Source organism: Dasypus novemcinctus, chromosome 12 (genome assembly GCF_030445035.2).
Source record: "Dasypus novemcinctus isolate mDasNov1 chromosome 12, mDasNov1.1.hap2, whole genome shotgun sequence".
Taxonomy (NCBI): domain Eukaryota; kingdom Metazoa; phylum Chordata; class Mammalia; order Cingulata; family Dasypodidae; genus Dasypus; species Dasypus novemcinctus.
Window position 1 is genome coordinate 89,755,567 of NC_080684.1, and position 18,691 is coordinate 89,774,257.

At 41.8% G+C, this 18,691-nt stretch overlaps 1 long non-coding RNA gene across 1 annotated transcript in view; it reads left to right on the forward strand.

The window, feature by feature from the left end:
• The first annotated feature begins 11,600 nt into the window (after window positions 1-11,600).
• LOC131280647 (uncharacterized) overlaps window positions 11,601-18,691 on the forward strand; it is a 41,178-nt gene continuing 34,087 nt past the window's right edge. Inside the window, exon 1 of the long non-coding RNA XR_011650296.1 lies at window positions 11,601-11,653. This is a non-coding gene — a long non-coding RNA (uncharacterized lncRNA). The remainder of the gene's footprint in view (window positions 11,654-18,691) is intronic.

Consider the following 18,691-nt stretch of genomic DNA (forward strand, 5'->3'; position numbering starts at 1 on the left):
AGAGAGCAGATAATGGGGAGGTGGGGGTGGTAAGGGGAGAGAAATTTAAAAAAAGTTTGGCTAGGAGAAAATTATATATAGAAAAAAGGATAGAAAATATGAAAAAGTGGTTAAAAGACAAACAGTATGCAGAAAAGAAGGAACGACATACATTCAATTGGAGTCTACAGAGGGGAGAGAAAATGGAGTAGAATGACGTGAAGGGATAAAGGCCTAGAATTTTCCAAAATTGTAAAAAATATGAACACCTACAGATTTAAAAATCTCAGTAAACCTCACACAGGATCGATTTTTTAAAAACCCCACAAAACCTAGCCCCTAATATAAAACTGCTGAAAACCAACAGCAAAGACAAAATCTTAAAAGCAGCCAGAAGAGGGGAAACGCTATACCTCTAAAGCAGTAGCACATTAATATCTGACTTTTCAACAGAAACATTTTATTTCAGAATATTTCAGAATGGCATTTTAAAATTTGGCAAAGAAATGGAGAGAGAAGAGTGGGACGATGGTCCCACTTATGGAAGTCAAACCCATTGTATAGCATTTGCTTGAGGAGCTAAGGAAACTAAAACAGGAACCAAGTTCATTCAATGCGGGAAACAATAGTCTTCCAACAAATGGTTCTAGGACACTGGAAATCCACACACAAAAGAATGAATTTGGGTCCCTACCTCTCACCACATAAAGAAAAATAAATTCCAAAAAGATCAGCCACCTAAACATAAAAGCTAATACTTTAAAGCTCTTACAAGAAAACATAAGGAAGTATCTTTAGGATCTTGTATTAGGCAATGGGCGCTAAGATTTTATACCCAAAACACAAGCAACAAAAGAAAAAAATTAATTGGACTTCATAGACATTCAAAACTTTTGTGCATCAAAAGACATTACCAAGAAAGTGAAAAAACAGCTTACAGAACGGGAGAAAATATTTGGAAATCATATATCTGATAAGGGTTTAATATCCAGAATACATAAAGAACTCTTGGAACTCAACAACAAAAAGACAAAGAACCCGAATTAAAAATGGGCCAAGGACTTAAATAGACATTTCTCTAAAGAAGATAAACAAATGGTCAACAAGCACATGAAAAGATGTTCAACATTAGTTACTAGGGAAATGCAAATCAAAACCACAACAAGATACTACCCACACCTACTAGGATGGCTATTATTTTTAAAAACCGAACAAATAGGAATAACAAGTGTTGGAAAAGATGTGGAAAAATAGGAACCTTAGTATATTTTTGTTTGGAATGTAAAGTGGTGCAGCCACTGCATAAAATGGTTTGGCAGTTCCTCAAAAAGTTAAACATAAAATTATCGTATTACCTGAAAATCCCAGTTCTAGGCATCTTACCAAAACTTTGAAAGCAGAGACTTGGACAGATATGTCTACACCAATGTTCATAGCAGCATCATGCACAAGAGACAGAAGGTAGAAGCAACCCAAGGGTCTATCAACCAATGAATGGATAAACACAATATGGTATTCCCATGCAATGGAATATTATTCAGCGACAAAAAGAAATGATGTGCTGATGCATGCTACATGTGAACAATGAAGACATGTTGTGTGAAATAAGCCAGATCCAAAAATAAAAATATTATACTTAGAATACGCAAAGTCATAGAGACAGAAAGCAGAAGAGTGGCTTTCAGGGACAGAGGAGGAGGGAATGGGGAATTACTGCTTAACGGGAATGCGTGTCTGTCTGGAATGATGGAAATGTTCTGGAAATAGATAGTGGTAGAAGTTACACAATATTTTCAATGCACTTCATGTCACAAAATTGTTCACTTAAATATGGTTAAAATGATTTTTACAGCATATATATTTTGCCACAATAAAATTAATTTCAAAGTACAAACAAAAATGCTGCAAAAATGACAAAGAATCTACAACTTGTAAAAATATGCTTCAGAAATGAAGACAAAATACAGACATTTCAGATAAACAAAAACCGAGACAATTCATCACTAGCAGCCCTTCACTATAAGAATATTAAACGGAGTTCTCCAGGCAAAAGAAAAATGATCCAAGATAAAAGCAAAGAAATGAAAAGGGAAAAAAAGAGGAAAGACTATGTATGGGGGTAAAGCTAGCTGAATGCCGACCACACGAAACAGTCATAATATGTATGGAATTAAGTTGTATGCCAATAATGGCCCAAAGGAGGCATAAAAGGAGTTACTTGCATTTTTCTAGACCTATAAAAATACTGATATATATTAGACTCTAAAAAGTTAGATACATTTTGCAATTTCTAGGGAAACCATTAAACAAAGGGTGAAAATATGTAACTAACAAAGAAATAGAGGAGGAAAATAGAACAAAACAAAACAAAGATTAATCCATAAGGGGGGGGGGAGAGAGACAGAGAGAGAGAGAGAGAGAGAGAGAGAGAGAGAAACACATGGTAAAAAATAGTGCAATGGTTCATTTAAATTTCAAAATATCACTAATTACATTAAAGGTAAATGAATTGATTCTCCAACAAAAGCGAAGATTGGCAGATAGGATTAAACATATTACTATAGGTTGCTTATAAGAGATACATCGTAAGTATATAGATACAGAAAGATTTTTTTTAAAAGTAAGAAGAAAAAAAGAACTGGTGTAGTTATATTAATACCAGACTAAAACAGATTTAAGTCAATAAGCATTATTTGAGAAAAAGAGGGAAATTTCTTAAACTTAGATGTAAAAATCCATATAGCCAATAAATGAAAAGTGCTTAACCCCCTTTGGTCATCAGTAAATGAAAATTAAAAACCACAATGAAATTACACTGCATATACACCAGAATGGCTAAAATTAAAAAGATTAGTAATATCAGGTATTGTATAGTATGTGAAGAAACTGGATATCTCCTACAATGTTGGTAAGAGTACAAACCAGTACCACTTCTTTGGAAAACTCTTCAGCAAAATCTACTGGGGATTATACACACATGCGTTTTTGGAGATAATACACATACATACACGTGCACATATTTTTATTGGATTTACGGCTAGGAGTGGACCAGAAGGTTGTGCAATGGTGTTTTTCACAGCAGTGAAAATGAATGAGGTACTGCTTCATGCAACAACCTTGTTGAATCTTGCAAACAGGAGGCTGAGCAAAAGAAACCAAAAACAGAAGAGTAGATTTGGTATGACTGTATTTATAAAAAGTTAAAAGATAGGCACATCTAATCTAAGGAGCTAGAAGTCAGGTTCGTGGTTATCATTAGAATGGAGTGGATGATGACTATTCTGGAATGTGGGGGATTTCCCTGAATGTAGTTACTTTAAAATATTGAATTATATGTTTAAAATCTGTACACTTTTCTATGTGTAGGTTGTATTTTAGTAAATAAACACATTTATCAATGAAAAAACAAAAAAGGAAGGAGGGAGTGATGAGGGATTTGGGGAAGACGTTGTGAATATGGAAAGCTGAGCAGGGTGGGCTGCCTGGAGTCAGGAGGAAGCTCCCATACATCTGGTGATTTTGCACCCATGGCCAGTCATTACGAGCTATGATCTTGGTCAAGTTACTCAAAACGTTTTGTTGTTTTTTTTCATCAGCAAAATGGAGGTGATAACGTCTGCCTCAGATGACTGCAGTGAATCATCAATTACGTTAAATCACTGTACTTGCTGGGATTCTCTCAAGTGAGAGGTACACCAAAGCAAGTGAATGACAGCTGCTGTTTCTCAAATACTTACGATGTGTCAGGCACTGTTCAAAATACTTTATGTGAATCAACTCCTTTAATCCTTACAACAACCCAAGGAAGTAGTACTATTCATATGCTTATTTCAGAGATGGCAAAAGTGTGGCACAGAGAAATTACATAATTTGCACACACAGTGAGTAGGTAGTGGAGCCATTACCTGAATCCTAGTCAGTCTGCCTCCAGGGCTCACATGTACTATAATCTGATACATTTCCAGATAAGCTGTTGTTTCATATAAATTGAAAACTCAGGGGTAGGGCTGGCCTCAGGTGCAGTTGAATGCGGCGATTTAAAAGATGTGGCCAGGATCCATGCCTCTCTGTTTCTTGTTTGGCAATGGTTCTAGTCTCAGACAAGTTCTCTACTGGTGGTTGCAAGATGGTTGCTGCAGCACCAGATCTCATATCCATGTCCTCTCAGCTTCATCTGCAGCTGAAAACAGTAAAAATTGGAAATGTTTGCCATCATAGCGCACAGAGGTGGGAGAGGACTTGACACATAGTAGTCAATCAATAAAAGCTGGCTATTATTTTTATTACAAAATAATCTATTGGCCTTTGTGAGCAGGATTGGCTGTGGTGAACTGTATAGTCTTGTATGCCATTGGAGGACAAGATTAAAAAAAATAACTCAGCTGGTAAACTTTTTGTGGGGATCCCTTTATGGGGGGAAAACCATTAAAATTTAGGCAAGGTTTCCTGCAGCTGAACTATGAGAAGGCCTGCAAACTTCTTTTCTAGCTAAAAGTAGTCATAGCTTAAAAATTAAGTACGGTATACCACCAAAGCTTTTAATTAGCTCCGTGATCTCTTGCTTTTTGATTTCTTTCTTTGGTAAGATCAATTTCAGTCACACATCTCTTCTCTCCACTTCACACCAGATGAGTTCTTGTTTGAAGACTGCAAGCAGAAGCTAAGTGGTGTGATTTTACTGGCACAGGGAAAGAAGCTAAAATGGACCAGTCAGGAAATGAGGCAGGTAGTAAAGATTTTCTTTTTGACTGTGTTTTTAAAAAACCATCCAAATGCGACTAACTGTTGTCTATAAAATAGAATAAAATCTAAAACAAAAAATAAAATATTAATCCTGAAAAGGAAAAAAGGAGATACTAGATTTGTTTTTTCTTTCATTCCATATTACAGAGGGAAAGCACACTTATTGGACATATAATGTATGCTTGATATTTTACTTTAGGAACTTTTCATACATTGTCTCGTCAAATGACTTTGCATTGCCCTTGGAATAAAATTTTAACTCCTTACTTAGGCCCTTCAGGTACAGTGATGTAGCCTCCCTCTCTGACCTCTCCCCTCCCTCTTTGCTTTAGTCTATCTATCCTGGCCTTTGTTTTTCTGTTTGTGAAATACACCCGGCGTGCTCCTGCCTCAGGGATTCTTCCACTTGCCCTTCCCTCTATCTGGAATACTCTTTCCTTGGATGCTAACACTTCTCATCACTCAGACCTCACTGAAATTTCCCTTTCTAAAGAGGATGTCCCTGACCATCTGTGGTAATTTGAGGCTTTTATGGACCTTAGAGTTAATCCATTCCTGTGGGTGTGAACCTATGGATTACATTCTTTCAGTTAAGGCGTGACCTAGGGTGGGTCTTAACCGTTTCGCTGGAGTCCTTTATAAGCAGGATGAATACTGAGAGAGAAAGCCACTGAAGCAGGAAGATGAAGCAATGAGATTGGGAGGAGAAGGGAGAGGCCAGCAGACGCTGCCATGTGCCTTGGCATGTGACGGAGAAATCCAGGATCTCCCACAGCACGTCGTCAGGGAGATGCCTTGATTTGGACATTTTCAAGGCCTCAGAACTGTAAACTTGCTAGCAAATAAATCCCCCCAAAGCCAGCCTATTTATGGCAAATTGAATTTTGGCAGCCTAGCAAATTAAAACACCATCCTATCTAAAAGAGCACATCTCTCTACCCCTAGTCAGCTTCTATTCCATTGCTCTGCTTGATTTTTTCCACTGCACTTACGTTTTTTGAAATTATCTTATTTTGTCTGACTTTGATCTGTCCTCTCCCACCAGATTGTTCCTTTCTGTCTTGTTTACTGTTCTATATTGCAAGCATTTATAGGTGTGTCTGGCACAAAGTTGGATGCTCAATAGTATTTGTTAAGAGAATGGATAGATTACACTCTCTATAGCCTTGGAAGGTACAGTACATATTATTTATAAGTGTCAACACAAGGAGCACCAGGAACAGACGTGTAGTTGAACAAGTTGGGTTATTTGCTCATTGCTGTGAGGGGAAAACAGACTCCTCACAGGAGACTGTAAAAGGATGTTAGGATTTGGGCTTGTCTTAGGTCATTTGGTCAGGGTCTAAGGAAGCAGGTCTTTGTTCTGGATTGGATGCTGTCAGGAAACTGAGATAATGGTTGGGTATTTTCTTTTTTTTAAGATTTATTTTATTTATTTCTCCATACTCCCCTCACCTGTTCTCCCCGTTGTCTGCTCTCTGTGTCCATTTGCTGTGTGTTCTTCTGTGTCTGCTTGTATTCTCATTAGGCGACTCTGGGAACCGATCCTGGGACCCTCCAGAGTGGGAGAGAGGCGATTACTCTCTTGTGCCACCTCAACTCCCTGTTCTGCTACGTCTTATTTTCTCTCCTCTGTGTCTCTTGTTGTGTCATCTTGCTGCACCAGCTCTCCATGTTGGTCGGCACTCCTGCACGGGGTGGTATTTCTGCGTGGGCCAGCTCACCACATGGGCCAGCTTGCCCTCACCAGGAGGCCCTGGGCATTGAACTCTGGACCTCCTATGTGGTAGATGGGAGCCCAGTGGTTTGAGCCACATCTGTTTCCCACAGTTGGGTATTTTTAATAAATCTTATCCCTAAGTCAGTGAGACTAGTACAGGGCTAAAATATAATTGGTAAAGAAGCAGCAAATATTCCTATTGGTCAGGTGAGGGGAATGTTTTTGTGGATTGCAAGGCAACTTTGTTTTTGTCCATGCTCAGATAAGATTGTGAGGCCATCTTCCTTTTTGTCTCACTGTATCATAGTCTTGTTTGAAATTGGTGTTTGATGAGATTGTGTTGAACAGGAGAGCACCACTGCCTAGCTGTGAATGTCAGGCCAGTTTCTGGGTGTCAGGATCTGTTTTTCTTTTCTATACAAGGATCCTAGGGCTAGAGTTCAGTGTCAGCATAGAAATAAGCAAGAGTCTTTCTTTTGACTGTTTGATAGCAGAGGGTGTGAGGGCTCACCCACAAATTCTGTTTTCTACACCAATATTTATGACAGCATCGTTCAGAATAGCCAGAAGGTGGAAGCAACCTAATAGTCCAGCAACACAGGAAAGGACAAACAAAATGTGGTATAACTATATAATAGAATATTATTCAAGATATAAAAAGGAATGAAGTGCTGGTATGTGCTAAAACATGGATAAAGCTTGTAGATATCATGTTGAGTGAAATAAGCCGGACACCAAAGGAAAATATTGTATGATTTCTGTGATATTGAAATACATAGATTAAGCAAATTCATAGAGACAGGAAGCAGAATATTGGTTACCAGGGGTAAGGGTGGGGGAAAAGGGGGATTATTGCTAAATGGGCATGATTTCTGATTTGGCATGATGAAAACAATCTGTAAATAGAAAGTGGTGAAAGTTACACAATATTGTCAATGTTTTTAATGTCACAGTATTGCCCAATTAAAATGATTTCTATGTTATGTATATATTTTTTTACCACAATTAAACATAAATTTAAAAAATCAACCAATATAGTAACCACATTAATAGAATAAAGGGCAAAAAACATGTAATCATTCAAATGACTCAAAAAAGGTTTTGAAAAATTCCAACACATGTTCATGATAAAAACATTCAGAAAGCTAGGAATAAGAGGGAACTTCCTCAACGTGACAAAGGGAATTTATGAAAAACCAACAGATAAATTAGACTCAGTGATGAAACACTGAAAGATTTTCCCCTAAGATCAAGGATAAGACTTCATCAAAATTAAAAACTGTTGTGCATCAAAGGATACCATTAAAAAAAAAGTAAAAGAAAATCCACAAAACTGGGAGAAAATGCTTATAAACCACACATCCCACAGAACATATAAATAACTACACAAACTCAACAACAAAAAGACAAACATCCCAGTTCAAAAATGGGCAAAGGATTGAATAGGCATTTCTCCAGATAAGATATACCAATGACAAACAAACAAAACACATAGAAAGATGCTGCACATCATCAGCCACTAGAAAAATATAAATCAAAATGATGAGGTACCATGTCATACCCATCAAGATGTCCATCATCAAACAATGGAAATTAAGTGTGGAGAGGATGTGGAGCAACGGAAACACCCAGGCATTCCTGGTGGGAAGACAAAACGGTGAAGCCATTATGAAAAACACGCAACACCCAAATTAGTTAAGTAGAATCAACATAGGACTTAGCAACTCCACTCCTACTCTTAAATACTTAAAAAAACTGAAAAAGGTACTCAAACAAAAACCTGCACTTGAATGTACTTTAGCATCATTAGTCACAACAGTCAAAAGTTGAAGCCAATACAAATGTCCATCAACCGATAAATAAACAAAATGGCTTAGACCTACAAAGGAATAGCTTTCAGTCAGAAAAAGGAACGAAGCTCTGACATAAGCCACAACATGGACGAACCCCAAAACACCATGCTAAGTGAAATGAGCAAAACACATTGTGTGAGCAAAAAAACATTGTGTGATTTCACTTATATGACGTATATAGAATAAAGGAACTAGACAGAGACAGAAAGTATAGATTACAGGTTACCAGGGGTTTTGGGTGGGTAATGGGGAGTCATGCTTACTGAGTAAAGAGTTTCTGTTTTGTGTGATGAGAGAGTCCTGGTAATGGAGGTGATGATGGCACCATGCCATGAATTTAAATAATACCACTGAAATGGTCTTGTTTAAATATTGTAAACATATACACTTAGAAATGGTCAAAATGGAGGTAAAATCAGACAAGTCAAGTGATTGGAAGTGGTTTTCCTTGACTCTTGATGAATCCACAGGTCTACTAAGTCTGTTCAGTTGTGGTTGTTTATCCAAGGAGTCGGTGTCTCAGTGCCGAATTGAAAGGGACTGCAGAATTGCTTGCTGTGCATGGTCTGCATGGAATTACTTAAGTACAGGTGAGAATGTTTTCAGAGAAATTATAAAACACTAACTCACTATAACCTGACATGGAATCTGCTAATATGTTTAACAACTGATGGTGGTAAAAATATGTGTGAAGTAGGAACACTCTTATTTCCATGGATTGGTGAAGCTGGTGAAAATGTAAGGCATTTAAAGCCTATTTTAAAATTTTTAAAAATTGTATTATTCATCAGCAAATATTTTGTGGAAAAGATTAGAATCTTTCATACGTTAGTGAACCAGTAGAGTCAACATGAACTTCGTTTGCTCATGTGCACATAATCAGCGTGAACAAATGCACATTTGCAATCAATTTTGATGATAGGGAACACTTTGAAGCTCAGTTAAGCAAAATGGTGCTTCCATTTTTCCCATTAATTGACCTTGCTTCTGATGTGCACATCGGAGCAGGTGTTGCAGGGGAAGTGGTGGCAGCTCTGTCCCTCCTCTTCTGCCTGTTCCCCTAGTCAGAGTGACACACCTCATTTGATGTATTAGGTTAGTATAATAGTTTTCTAGGGCTGTTGTAACAAAGCTCCAAAACTGGATGGCTTATTGCAACAGAAATTTTTCTCATAGTCCTGGAGATTAGATATCTGAAATCAAGGTGTCAGCAGAACCATGCTTCCTCAGAATCATCTAGGGGAGAATCTCTCCTTGCCTCTTTCTAACCTCTCATGGTTGTGGCAATCATTGGCATTACTTGGTTTGTAGCACTATCACTCCAATTCCTGCTTCCATCTTCACGTGGCTGTCTTCCTTCTGTGTATGTCTCTGTGTCCAAATCTCCTCTTAAGGACCAGAGCCGATGGATTTAGGGCCCACGGTAGTCCAGGAGGAAGTCACCTCAACTTGCTTACATCTGTTTCCTAAGAAGTTCACATTCACAGGTACTTGGGGTTAGGATTTCAATATATCTTTTTGGGGACAAAATTCAACCCATAATAGGTGGCTACTGAACAAAGAGTGGAGGCAAAGGTACAGCAACAGTAATTTTTAAAAAATAAAATTTTATTGAAGTGTATCATTCAAACATGAACACACATAAACAATAAGTGTATAGCAAAAGTTGTGAACTTACAAAACAAACATGGGTATCATCATACAGGGCTCTCACACATTACCCCACCACCAACACCTTCATTGTGCACCAGAACTTTTAGAAGTTGAACAACTCAAAAGCACCCTTATTTGTCCAAGAATTAGTCACCATCTCAGCACATGGCCAGTCATATCTAGCTTTCAAACGGAGGATGCTGAATTTTCGTATTCTGAATGATAGGACCAGCCAGTCTTCACCAAGCCCTCAAAGGTCATGTTCAACAGGCCACCAGGACCTCGGCTCCGGTGCAAGGTTTTTTTTTCCTTCTAAACACAATTATACGGTTTTAGGAAAGCCTTTTAACCAGTATCCGAGCATTCTGGGCTCCCATAGCACCTTGTATTCCTCTGTTAGCATTCTTAACATATTGCAATCCATTTGCTTATAACGTCTACTTGGTTAGACTGTCTCACACGAGTTTCCCCAGAACTTAACGGAGGACTTGGCATAGGCTAGATTCTCTATAAATATTAAATACATTTAAAATGGAGATTTAATTCTTGGGTTGCTTTTTGCCTCACAAATCATTTAAGTCTGTACTGTGAGCCAGGAGGACATGATGATAAATCAGATAGTCGCTGCCTTCAAGGAATCTGTATTCACTTCTGATAGATTTAAGAGTAACAATAATAGTTGGCACATATTGAAAATTTACTATGGATCAGGCACTGTGTTAGGTGTGTCACATGCTCCTGAGTTGTTATTGCTAATTTAAAGATGAAACGACGGATACACCAAAGGTTAGGTATCTTTCCTCAAGTCACACAGCTCTCAAGTGGTGGAGCAGGAATCCTAGGACTCCAAAGCCCCTGGCCAACTGCTAGGTTGAAAGGTGCCGTGTAAACTCAGCTGTCATTCAATCAGAGCGGAGGTCCCCAATCCATGTTCCTGAAATCAGAGCGGAGGTCCCAATCCATGTTCCTGAAATCAGAGCGGAGGTCCCAATCCAGGTGGTAGAAACTGCGGCAGACATTTATCTCAGAAGTGGACTAGGCGAACGTGAGTCACCTGGGGGAGAACGCGCGTTCTTTACCAGCCAATGTGGGTGGGGAAACGGCTGCATCAGCTTCCTGCGAAAGCCAGAGCGGGCTTCGATCTTGGCCACAGACCTGAACATGATTCAGTCAGAACCGTTTATTGGCGCCCACTGCGCGCAAAACAGGTGCTCCCTGCCATTTCCTGCCCCCTCTTGGGGCAGGAGGGAAGCGGGGGAAGACAAGGCAAAGAGGATGTGGACGGTGGGAGGTGGGCACCCTCGGCCTCTCAGCCTCGCCCTCGCCCCCAAACCCACTTTAAATTCCCGCCCCCTCTCAACAGCGTCCAATGCCTGGCCGAGGAGCCCGCACGAGGTTGCGGGATGGTCCGCGCGGCGGTTGCCGAGGTGACGGGTGGGTCCAGCGGGGACCCAGAGCGCGCGGGGTCGAGGGGTGCGCGGCGGCCTGCGCCCGGGCGGGGCCCCGCGGCGGCAGGAGGACGCGGGGAGGGGCGGCTCCCGCGCGCCCCCCGCCGGCCTCCGGCTCGGGTCGCGCCCGCCCTCCGTCTCCGTCTGCGTCTCCGCCCCCGGGACCTGCCGCCGCGAGCTCCCGAGCTCGGCTTCCCCGGCGGGCGGCGCGATGGGCTGCGGGAACTCCACCGCCACCAGCGCGGGCGCGGGCCGAGGTGAGGCGTCGGGGGCGCGGGGACGGCAGCACCGCGGGAGGAGGGTCCTGCGCGGAGAGGCCGGCGGGTAGCAAGGGTGGCGGGCTCTCGGGGTGGGGGGGCGTGCCACCCCCTCCTCCCGACCCCATTTTCGCGATTGGAGCACACTGGCCGTTTTTGGAAAGACCCCGAGGTCTGGCATTTCCCCCACGCGGGGGCGGTCACGCCCGGGCGCGGCGAGCCTGCTGGGCGACCCTGCGGAGCGAGCGCAGGGGGCACGCTATCGGCGGGGCTCCCCTGCGCCGGGAGGGCCCCGGACCCTCCTGCGGGAGAGGAGTCCTCGTCGTGGCCCCGGGCCGCCCGTTCGCCTCGCACGCCGGCCGCCCAGCCCCGGGAAACCGATATGCTGCTGCTGGAAAGGTGCAGGAGTGCAATTCCGGACTTTTTCGGTGCTGCTGGTGGTGGTGGGTTGCGGGTGGGATGGAGGAGAACTGCAGACGGGGCTCCAACATACATCGGCATCTGTCTTGCTGCCTGACACTGGCTCGGCTGCCCTTAGGATTTCTCTGAAAGCTGCAGTATTAAGGATGCTTGAGATAGTTGTGACAGAGATTTTCTCTTAGCAGTGATGTATTTTAAAAACGTATCGAAACTTCCTTTGACAACACTTCATTCTGTTGATTGGCTGGTGAGGTCTTCTAGCTGCCCTGTGCCAGCTAGGCTTTGCACCAAGTGACTTACTCTGAAACTCAACCCTTCCTTTTAACCCAGCTAGTGTCTTCCGATTTAAGAAGAGTCTGGATATGATTTGAGTAATATCTTCTGACCTATTTTAGTGTCCGTTTGGATAAAGAGCTCTTATCTCCTCCGGCTGAGATCAATCAGATGCCACATCATGTCCCCACTGGCAAATGCAAACAACAGTCTGATGCTGCAGTATTTCCTAGGCAGGCAGGACGTCCTGTCAATGGCTTTGTGACCTTGAGCCTATCACTTTCTTTAACCCAGACTTCAGCAGAAGATATAATTGAAAACTCAGGCCTTATTATTATTGTCATCATTATTACCGATATTCACATAATGGGATTGGGTGCTCAGTTAATTGGCTAACTTTGTTCCTCCTCCTTTGGCTGTTAGTGACGGGACATCAGGGATATTCCCTCATGAGAGAAGGGACTAAATAAAATATGTGGGATTCTAGTCCTAAAGATGTGATTAAGCCCAGGTAATGGTTTATTGAAGTTTAGCTCTTACAGGTAACATTTATTCATTATCTTTTTAAAAATTCAGTGCTGTTAAATTACATTCACAAGATTGTGAACCTTTTCACATCTTGAATTAAATTCTATCCATGTCATATACAGAGAGCTCCTGGGGAAACAGATCATTTAGATTCCTGTACGGGCGGGACAGGTGGTACACATGAGGGCAAGGACAGGATTCCAACCTGAGAGATGCCAGAGAACTCTGCCTGGACCCTGGGGCAGTTTCCAGGCCACTCACCACACTGTGAACACATCCCTCGATCTTCCACGGGCAGTGGCCCTGTGAGACCTCTGCTTGTGTCCCCTGCTATAAAAATGGTCAGGAACAATTATCCACAGTACAGAATTTTGTAGGAAGGATTTGTAACCCATCTCCTTCAAAGTGGATTCAGTAGTGCATTTATGTTGTAATTTATTAACGAACTGCTTGTTGGGTTTGGGGCTGAGAGAGGAATATCATTTAAATGAAAATCAGAATGATGTTACGGTTGCTCTGAAATGGTGATGTAAGAAGATGGGAAAATATGATTCTCTTTACAAATATTTGGCTGTCCCAACCCCAGGACATCCCTTATTACATGAAGGGAGGTAATAGTGGTATTGAAAAAACTCTAAGCACATGTCCCTTTGATGAGTGGCCTTACTCTGTTTATAATGGGCAGCACATGCAGGACATGCTGTTCTCTCCTCTAGCTTGCCCTTTGCTAAGAATTACTTTTTTACGTTCAGAGAAGCGCAAGATAGCAAGTGCAAACTGTAAGACATTAAGGAGAAAATGGTATGAGCAGAGAGTTATTGCATCACCTCATTGATAGAACTGCCCTTGTCTTTGAGAAGTCACTTCCCAAACATTTCCCTGCTAGTGCATCCAGCTGGCTGGCTTTGGGATTTGTTCACTGTGATTTTGAAATTTTCGGTTAGTTGGTGGCAGAATTTAGTTTCAGAAAGGAAATGTGTCAAGATGAGAGATATAAGGTTTAGAAAAACCACAAAGTGAAGATACTTACATTTCTTTTCATTTTGAGCTTTGTCATCAGCATCAGTTGCAGGACAGACTAAGCTGCAAGCTCCTGGTGTTGAACCCAAGGCAGTGTGAAATGCGTTAAGCAGGCATTGTTTCTGCCCTCTGGGCACACCACTTAGAGATCTGAAAATGTCCTAAGTGTCAAACAATTCAGTAAAAAAAAAATACAGAGAGCTGTAGTAAGAAGGAAGCTGAATTTAGAGCTGGGCAAGTTTGGAATAAGCTTTACTCTGGCACTTGAGCCAGTCGTGTTACTCTGGGCAGTTCATTTTGCTTTTTTGAGCTTTACTTACTTCATTTATCCAATGAGGACAACTGGATGCACCCTATTTCATCAGGCTGTGTGGTTCTGAACTTTAGATAATGTGTGGAAGAATGCTATACACTTGTAATTATCATATAGGAAGAGTGTATTACCATGTTGAAGGTGACGTGGCTTTCCCTGAATGTTTTTCTACAAGAACATGGCAATCTACTTTTTTTTTCTTAAGGATTTATTTTTTAATTTATTTCTCTCCCCTTCCCAACCCCTGCCCCCCAGTGGTCTGCTCTCTGTGTCCATTCGCTGTGTGTTCCTCTGTGACGGCTTCTATCCCTATCAGGGGCATCTGGAATCTGTGTTTCTTTTTGTTGCGTCATCTTGTTGTGTCAGCTCTCTGTGTGTGTGGCTGCCACTTCTGGGCAGGCTGCACTTTCTTTCATGCTGCGCAGCTCTCCTTACAGGGCACACTCCTTGCGCATGGGGCTTCCCTACGAGGGGAACACCCCTGCGTGCCAGGGCACACCTTGCATGCATCAGCACTGTGCATGGGCCAGCTCCACACGGGTCAAGGAGGCCCGGGGTTTGAACCACAGACCTCCCATGTGGTAGGTGGACGCCCTATCCATTGGGCCAAGTCTGCTTCCTGGCAATCTATTTTTAAAGGAGGCATTAGCAGGTTATTATAAGGCACTCAATTCTGAAATCTCATTATGAGCCTTGTTTTACTCTCTAAGGTATAATACTAGATAATTGTTTCCCTTTTCCCTGAGCCTTTCTTGGCTTTTGCCTGGTGAACTTGGTTAATATGATAAAGTAATATGCAGAAATGCGGTTTAGTACATTTGACTCCCTATGCCCAATATGTGGAGAAACTGATATATAGTAATAAGATTAAATAGCCAAGGACTATTGAGATAAGGGGATCAGCCCTTCAATAATTCAGGGTAGATTTGCCCCTACAGGAGATTTCTGACTGTAAACTGAAACACAGTTCATATGTGCTTAGGTGGGGGCAGGGCCAGCAAGGGATGATTATAGAATGAAATCAAACTTTCTTGCTGCTGAGAGCTTAAACATGTGGGAACAGTTACAATGCAGTCTGTCATAGAATCCACAGTGAACATCCAAGTGCTTAGGAGATGTTTAATCAAAGAAGGCTTCCTGGAGGAGTTGAGGTTCTGTCTAGATGGGATCATGAGAACCATTTCAATTACACAAGAGCTTTCCATTTTAATGTCTCAATATGCTCACACTCTCAACGTAGGAATTTGATTTTTTGCAACCTAGAAATATAGTAGAAGGGCTCCATTTTGTGAACATTCAGTACATTTTCCCAGTTTAGAGTCTAGACCCTAAACTGTAGAAAACATCTAGACAGAGTCCATTTAAAGCAGGGGTTCTTAACCTTTCTTGTTCCACTGACCCCTTTGCCAGTCAGGTGAAAACCAAGGACCCCTTACTAAGTCCACACTATACTGTGTATTATTTGATAAATATATCACACCCACGCCGACACGTCCCTACAAGAACAATGTGGTTTTTAAAAAAATTTCAATTCAAGTTCATGGACCCCTTGTTAAGAACCCTGATTTAAAGTGTTACATTTACTATTAAGTTACTGTAATGCAGGGAGCTTTTCTGTGTTCTCTCTCTCTCTCTCTCTCTCAGCAATTAGGTTCTCTTTCTACTTGTTTTTCTTTGACCCTAGTCCATAACTAGGCAGTGAAATGAGCAATCCCGCATTTTGAGCTAATGATGTATAGCAGGTTAGTCATTCCCTTTTATACAGTTATAATCATATAGATTGTTGGGTGAGTCCTAGTAATGTAAGCCAGAAAATTCCTTAAAAGTTAGAATATTTCCACCTATCTACAATAGCCTATTTAATTGCAGGCTAAGGCTGTAGAAATTATTTGCAGCAGTAGAGTTATATCAGAAGTGTTCTGCCCATTATATTTGATGGACAGGGTTGGCTGTAGTTTGTCTGCTAGAGATTTGTAATTGGCAACTATCTGACCATAATTTGGTGGGGAGTATATTGTGAAGACGTTTCTATAATGGTGCTTCTGCTATTTATGTAATAGTCTGAAAAAGAGTTTAATAATTATTCTATTTTCTCAGTCTATGCAGGGTGAATATAATCCTTTTGGGTCCAATTATTTACATTAGTTGTCTACTCACCCTCAATTAACTAGGTAATTGCATTTTCTTATATAGGTCCAGCCTTAATTTACATGTGCAGATAGTTTGGTAGTATTGAAATGCTGGGACTGGGCTTAACATTTGCCCAGCCCTGTGGAGGAAATGATACAAAATTTGGTTGCTATTTCACCCTGCTCACGTAGACCGCAGTCCCACCCCACCTTTTTTTCTGTACTTCAGACATGCCAAACTTACTCTGTTCTTTTGACTTTGGGACACTTTGTACGGCTCTTTTCTTGGTTGGCTCCTTGTTTTGTCATTCAGATTTCAGCAAAAAATGTCACTTCCTCACAGCGGCTTTCCCCAGCATCCAGCCTTCTAGTCACTCCAGAAGTCACTTTTTTTTTTTTACATTTCATAAATTTTATTATTTGCTTTCAATGAACATGAACAGTAAACTCATAATAGAACAATAAACTCATAACAATAAACTCACAATAGGACCCATAATAGAACAATAAACTCGTAACAATAAACTAGTAATAGGACTCAGAAACTCTTGAAATTGCATCTCACCCTTTCTGCACACTTCACTGTCCACAGACTTCCCTTTCACCTACTTTCCTCCCCCCAAAAGACTAGATAGTTTGCTGTTCATCAGAAGAGCAAGTCTGTAATCCCAAATGCTGAAACCATACTCATTCACCTTATTTGTGTTCGTTCCTGCTAAAAGGCCATTTTTGTTTTTAACTGGTTGTTTGGGCTGGATGGTAAGAGAAACATGATTCACATGAATGACAACATCCCACCCGCCTCCCTTACCAGCTCTACATTCCCTCTACCCCAGTCAGGGTGCTGCTTAGGGCCTAAGATCTACAGCTCATAGCTCTACTTTGTACGTCAATGACTGATTTTCCCTTGTCTGACTCAGGAGTCAGTAAACAGAAGACGCATAGACTCACAGATCATAGACCTTGAGTGACTTTAAAGATCACCATCATGGTTTTAATTCTCTTCAGAGCTAATATTTTAATTTGCTCGTTTGTTGTCTCAGTAGCACCTGCTCCCACAAATTGTAAGTCTCAGGAGAGCCTCATCCACCTTGTTCTTAGCTGTATCTTCAGCCTTTAAAGCAACATCCAAACTATTAATGAAATTTTTTTGCTTTTCAAAAATCATTTGTTGAAGGAATGCTGAACATTGAATGAGTTACATTTGGAAAAACAAAGTTACATAATGAAGTCCTGAACTGTGTGGGCACAAGGTGGCTGATGTAGCAATGGAGAGAATGAAATTCAAAGCAAAGCACACTTCAGGTTAGTCAGGGAAGCCTGCTTGGGAGAAATGGGACTTGACTTTGGCTTTGAAGAATAGGTAAGGTCTGGATGAACAAAAAATGAAAGGGCATTTTCAGTACCGTGTGAAGTCACGAGACCGGAAGGAGCGCAGTGCATTTTCAGGGCTGTAAGGAGTCCCTCCTCCTGGCAGCAGCAGCTCATGGTGGTCGTGAGTGTGGGAAGGAAGGAAGAGCAGCTGGGACAGGGGCGTGGGGTGAGAGGCCTCCGAGCCCCAGAACTGGGAGAGGACGCGAAGCCAGAAGGCCCAAGTTTGAATCCCACTTCTGCTGTTTATCTGCTCAATGATCATGGGCAACTTGTTTAATCAGTTTGTACCTCGTTTCCTCAGCTGTGAAATGGGGCTGTAGTAATAGGACCTAGTCAGGACAAAATGAGTCAATGTTTGCAAAGTGCTTAGAGCAGTGCCTTGGATATCGTAAGTGCTTGATGCTCTATTATTATTATACAGAACTTCAGAATCCAGAGGGAACCTGTAAGTGAGAGAAGGAAAGAGGGAGCTCCCGAAGGCGTGTGCATGTAGAGGTGGCATCATTTAAAGCTGAGGTCTGGAGTCAGCATGGTGATGAGGGCTGGACCAACCACAGGAGACCGAGTTGTGGAGGCGTCGATGTCAGAGGCATGTGGGAGACAGCCGGACCTGAGGAAGTGAGGGCTGAGCAGGAGGGAGGGTGTGTTAGTCAGCAGAAGAGGCACTGGTGCAAAATACCAGAAACCTGTTGGCTTTTATAAAGGGTATTTTTGGGGTAGAAGTTTACAGTTACCAGTGTAAGTTACTTTCCTCACCAAAGTCTGTTGCCACGTGTTGGAGCAAGATGGCTGCTGACATTCTTCCGTCCTCTTCCTCTTAAGGCTCCATGGTCCCAGCTTCTTCCAATATCAGCTGTAGGCTGGGATAAATCTCTCTCTCCTGGGGCTTGTTTCTCTCCGGGCTCAGATGCTCTCCTCTCTCCACAAGATGAGCTGTAAACGGTCAGGCGAATGGTTTGTCTCTCTTCCCAGGACCTCTGC